This window comes from Pinus tabuliformis, chromosome 4_1 (genome assembly GCF_031772625.1).
Source record: "Pinus tabuliformis cultivar Carrire ecotype Pingquan chromosome 4_1, CPIR1, whole genome shotgun sequence".
Taxonomy (NCBI): domain Eukaryota; kingdom Viridiplantae; phylum Streptophyta; class Pinopsida; order Pinales; family Pinaceae; genus Pinus; species Pinus tabuliformis.
The window spans coordinates 925,013,396-925,019,722 of record NC_142303.1 but is presented as its reverse complement, the minus strand read 5'-3'; the positions used below and the strand labels follow the sequence as shown (position 1 = coordinate 925,019,722).

Below are 6,327 nucleotides of genomic sequence, written 5' to 3'. Positions count from 1 at the left end.
ATTATGGAGACAAATTTGAATTTGGTGGAATGATATTCAGGGAAGGGAAATCATATTCAAACAAGGGAAGTCAAGGATGGAACAGAGAGATGGGACATCAAAGGTGACTCTAAGTGGAACATTAAAGGTGACATGATAGGAAGTTTCTAATGCATTGGCATTTTAGACTACTTTTATTAATTCGATCATTAAAATACAACATTTCTAATATTAATAATTATACATATTTATTTTTTCTGTTATCTTGAAAACTCTTTTTAGATGTTAATGAAAATCCTTAAACTTTACATTACACAATGAAAACCATTACTTTTAGATTCTGAACTACAATATGATTGACCATAGATTATATACATTTAAATAGATTCCATATCATCTCGAAAAAGTAATACTTTACTCATAAATTAAATTTAACCAGGAAATTCTAAATTTTTAAATATGAAATTGTTATCAAAGACAATATAACATTTTCTTTTTAAATTTTTTATAACTAAAATTAAAATAAAATAAAATAATAAAAATTTAATTAAAAATTAAAAAAATACACATTTTAATTATTTAATCCACTCAAATTATACCAACCATACATTTTTGAATGAATCCATAGCCGCAGCAAAACCAACCAAAAAAATAAAAGAAATTTATCTCGAAAACCACCCCCACCAACTACTAAAAAGACCCCAGTTCGCCTAAAGCTGCCAATGCCCCAGAAAGCAGAATATTGCCTAGATTTTATCTCACTTTACCTGATCTACATTCCAGAGGGAAGGCCCTTTAGTCACAGCAGTGGACAATGAAATATTTAATCACTAGAGATTTGTAACCACTGATTCACATTAGACAATGTAATTCCGTTTCAAGGGTTTTCAGTGCTGGGCGTGGCACGCAGAAGAGCATCGTTACTCCGCTCTTGGTCTTCGGGGGAGGCAGAAATGCAATTGGGCATAACAAAATTTTGAGCCAATTACCGGGGCAAGCAATGAGGGGCTCACCCCACCCAAAGTCCGTTTGGTTAAATCCCAACCACCTCCAGTCAGTAAGATATGTATCTTCAACACACATGAGCACCTGATCTGTGATCTCTGGGCATGACCGTTTCATTTCAAGGAACGCTATGCTCGATCTCAGGTACTCCTCAGTTAAACATAACTTCGCCTTCTTTATCATCTTTACAACATGCGAAAGGGAGCCATTCACAACCTCTTCCGCTCTACTGCTGCGCGCACATGCCACGTACTGACCATTGCCGTAGTATCCCTCTGCCAGAGGGGGGCTGAGGCGCCCCCTCACGTCGACTACGAAGAGAAACCTGACAACGTGATGAAGAGGGATTCCCAGAACCCTTGTTCTCGCTCGCCACGCGAACGCTGCTAAAACATCAAAAGTTGTACAGTGCTCCTTCAGCTCCTCTACGATGGGCTGTTTTATCCTTGCAAGGCATCTGAGTTGACAAAAAATGAGGCGAGGACCAGGTCCTCGATTTTCACAGTCGACAGCGGAGTGTTAGGATTAACGAGGTATCCACTTTCAAGGACCTCATGATGCTGGAAACGGACAAGATAGGGCTGGTGGGGTTTGAGATCTTCCCGCTGCCACACTGGTTCGACTGAAAGCTTCGCCTCTCCTCTCGCAATCTCTGCAAGTCCCATCAGAAACTGGGCTGCCCCTCGTCCGTCACACAGACTATGGTTGAAACTCACACCCACCACAAAGCCCCCGCAATGGAAGCGCGTGACCTAATTTTTCAAGATAAAAGCACGCGGTGTGATCAGCCATTTCATTAAAATCTTCCCAGTAATTGTAAAGAGAAATCCAAGAGTATATGAAAAGAGGTTTACCTGAAAAATGAGAGGGGGGACTTCCTCGACTTCTGCGGTGAGCGGAAACTGAAAGAGCAGCTGATCGAACGACGATTTCAGCTCCTCGAATTCTCCCAGAATTGGTAGTGTGCTGTCCGTGGCGGCTTCAACAAAGAGAGCACCCTCTCCCGTGCAGTCCACTTGGAGTTTACGACCGTCTTGTGTTTTCCTTACCCGGCCTGCGAGTGGGTAATAGTAAGACAGAAGTTGTGACAGTGCATCCTGAATAACCCTAGCTGGATTTGTGGCGGTGTAATTATTCCGGGAACCATTACTGTAGACAAGAAATACATCAAATCTCCTCCTTACAAGGAAATGGTCGTCCAGATTCGAAAGATAGAGGATGGATTTGGGAGAAGGTCGAGAAGGTGGTACGAGGAAAGACTCTATTACCTTTACAGGCAGCCGAACTTGGGAGCAATAAATATCAGGAGTCTCCATTGACAGATCCAGCTGCCACTTCACCTTGACTTATTTTTTAGATGAATCACCCAATTAAATAAGGAAAATATTAAGTACTATGTATTAAACCAATGATTAGCTTACTTTTTCATATTGTCTATTAAATATCACTTTATTATATCACTTTATTCTTGTCCATTAAATATGATTTTATTTTTGTCTATTAAATATCATTTTATTATCTTGTTAGTTGGATGAGAAGACACATGTTAAACATGGTGCACTAAGCCAATAATTGAGTCAGTGTGTTTTCATTTTGTCCATTAAATATCACTTTATTCTTATCCAATGGACAAAATGAAAAAACATTGAGCCAATCATTGGCTTAGTACATGGTGGTTAATATTTGGGACAAATATTAAGCACCATGCACTAAGCCAATGATCGGCCTTTTCATCTTGTCCGTTGGATGAGAATAAAGTGATATTTAATGGACAAGATGAAAATTAAGCACCATGTATTGATTGGCTCAGTGCATTTTCATCTTGTTCGTTGAATGAGAATAAAGTGATATTTAATGGACAAACACCATATACTAAGCCAATGATTGGTTCAGTGCCTTTTCATCTTGTGTGTTGGATGAGAATAAAGTGATATTTAATGGACAAACACTAACCCAATCATTGACTTTGTGCATCATGATTAATATTTGTCTTCCATGTGATCACCTCCTTACCTTTTTCTAGTGGATCTTCCTCTATAAATAGTTTTAGCTAGGCAAATAGATTTTATGTTGAATTTCACCAATTGTTTATCACAAAGGAGATGGGAAAATTTTTATATAACTTTTAGACATTAATTTTGGATTAGGAAATTGAAATATATGTATTTCATTTGAATTAATTAAAGATTTAACTTTTATTAAATTTGATTTTTATTTTTTTTTTGTTTTTCAATATAAAAAAACCATCATGGTTTCAGTTTTTTAATTTTTTTAGAGATGGTTCCGAGGTTGTCCCTTTTTTACATGAATTAAACTAGAGCAAGCATGCAATCTTCTACATATTGTTTTATAGTATTACCTTTTTTGAAAAACAGATTTGATTTTAGTTTACATTATTTATCATGGATTTTATAGGGTATTAAATTAATTGCAATACTATTTATAAGTAAATGTTGAAAGTTTTAGAAATATATAATGTAACATAGTAATAAATTGTTGGACATATGTACTATTCACACATTTTAAGTCTAACATTTTATATTGAGATTGAATTGTTTATGATATTGACAAGACTAAACAGATTTTGTAATAAATGGTTGGATATATGTACTTTTCACACATTTTATGTGTAACATTCTATATTGAGGTTGAATTGTTTATGATCTTCACAAAGACTAAATGGATTTTGGAGGAATTTTAACATAACGAGTGGGATGGTAATAGGAAGGCCTTTTCACATAATGAGAAGGTTAGAAAGGAGTGGTTAGCTCTAAATGATTGTAAAAAGAGTGGTTAGCTCTAAGTGATTGTAAATGGAGTTATTTTTTAGTGGTTATATGTGTATTTTTTGGGAGATGACTTAAAAAATAGTGATTTCCTGTGTTTAATATGAAAATGTTTCACATATAATCTGAACATAATAATAATAGTGAAGTGATTTAGAGATTTTTAAAAGTAAATGTCATAAATATTAATATATTTATGTATTTGTTGATTAAAAAAATCAATATAAATTAAATATGTATTTTATATTGATATTTTGTTTAAGATAAGGATGGATTGTTTTGAATTGTTTTTTAGTTTTGGTTAAAGAAACTAGTACAATTATTGTCATTGTGTTTTAATTATAAAAAAGTAATAGAAAGATATAATAGTGTTTTTTTCATGTTATAATAAAGTATTAAACATGAGAAGAGTTTTTTTCCATCAATATTAATTTACTTGAATTCAATCAAGGATGGACATAATGTTTTGGTTTCATATTAGGGTAGGCATAAGTTAACTATTGTCTTTCACAATGCATTAGTGACAATGAAAACATGGAAAAACAACAATATGTTAACTTGCAAGATTATTTAACATACTTGTACAATGAATTTGGATATGGTATAAAAAGTAAAATTGAATTAGCTTTCCAAATATATAATCTGTATTTCTTAAATATGCATTTAAATAGGTGAAATTTGAGTTTTCCTATGTATATTATTTTTCATAGATGTAATTTCCTTTGTAGAGAACACATTGTTATAGTATAACACTATTTTTTACAAAATAGTGTCATGCTATAATGGAGGTTTTAATGTATTTGTATCATAAACCACTAGGTTTGGCACTCTAAACCTAAATCCAAGGAAACCAAATTAGTGAACATGTAGGCTAAGGTTATCACTCTTACTAAAAAAATTGAAATAGAAAGAATGTGCATAGACTCTAGAATGCACAACTGTATTTGAGCACATGTGATGTAGGTCAAATAACCATAGGTCTGCAACTTAATCATAAACACACACCATAATACCAAAAATGAACTGAGATTCACCCAATAAAAAATACACATAAACTCTCCAAATAATTAATTAAAGGAAATATTTACAAGAGAAATCATGGCCCGATGATTGGCCTCTCGTTCCTCACAATCATTCACATACTTCTACCTCTTACATGCCTCATGGGCTAACGTCAATTTATACAAATGGATTAGAACCCAAGGTAGGTTCTAGATCCCTCAACAAACTCCCAAAATATCTCTCATAATCCATAAAATCTCTCATCTAATCCCTTATCCCTAGATAAGAGCTAACTAATCCATAATCCTCTCAAACCTTCCACAATACTCTCAAATCTTCTCCTATTTACAATAATCTTCATTCTCTCTTAAAAACTATAGGAAAAATACAATAAATAATTAAATCCTAGCTTTCTAAAATAACTCCTCTAGTAAACGATTGACCTAGGTTAGATGCACCTGCATCAACATGTGCACATTTAAAGCATAAGTTTATGCTCTACGAACTTGCATGCACTTTATCACTAAGTATTCATAAGGTGGGTTTGACAAAAATTTGCCAAAGAAATCTTGTAGGTATCTAGGGCCATCAACAACATGTTGACTCACCATAAAGAATCTTTCAAAAGTATTTTTGGTCTCTTGATGGGTATAGTCAACATGGGTATGGATCTTGGGGCCATGTACATGAGAATGGGATGGAAAATTAACATGGAGCCAAAAAGGAAAATTTTATCCATCTAGGGCCAAGAACAATTCCTTAAACAACCACACATGACCTGAGAGTATCATTGGCCTATTATTTTTTATGTTGTGCCACTAGGTGGTTTTCAGTAGAAATATATGTGTCTTAGATCCCTAGAAATGATCTAGATCTTCTCATCTCTTCTCTATTTGCCCCTATCACCCACTCTTCATTCCCACATCTTTGAATTTCACCTATATCCCACTCTTATCTCACTTATTTCTTAATGTCACCTATCTCTATCCACACTATTTATCTTCTTACCTCCTCCTCCTTTTCCTCTTATGCACCATTCCCGCAATCCCACCACTCATTATCTCACCTATCTTCACCTCTTACTACCTCTCCCCACTTTATTTCACCTTCCCTCTTGACTTACCTCCTTTCCCAACCCCTTTTGTTGTAACCATCCATGTTTATCTCATTCTCAATGTGTCTCCATGCCAACACCCCTATAGCGTCCAACACCGTAATCCATCTCTCAAGTGACAACCTACCTCTACACTTCCTTGTCCCAAAACCAGAAATCAACCCCCAAAGTGCCAAAACTTAAAATCCCCATAAGAATGCCCTCTCTCCCAAGCTTCCCACACTTATGCCCTCCCTTGTCACCCCTCCTCCCCCGCTCCCCTGAGTCAATGCCACAAACCCAACAATTGATGTTACCACCCTCCATTACTCCCCTAGATCCACTCCCACACATCCTCTTATCCAAAATTTAATTTGAGGAAGACAATCATGTTAGGGCATAAATATGTTAAAACAATAAGACACTAATAACAATAAAATAATAATATCTTTTTAATGTCAA

The 6,327-nt window shown here is 34.9% G+C and overlaps 1 pseudogene across 1 annotated transcript; it reads right to left on the bottom strand.

Annotated features, from left to right (window-relative positions):
* Positions 1–789: 789 nt before the first annotated feature.
* LOC149179179 (taxadien-5-alpha-ol O-acetyltransferase-like) lies at positions 790–2,333 on the bottom strand (annotated as a pseudogene). Its single transcript, XR_016258901.1, has 2 exons — positions 1,839–2,333; positions 790–1,736 (listed from the first exon to the last, which is right to left on the bottom strand). The product of XR_016258901.1 is annotated as a taxadien-5-alpha-ol O-acetyltransferase-like (transcript).
* Between the last annotated feature and the right edge of the window lie 3,994 nt (positions 2,334–6,327).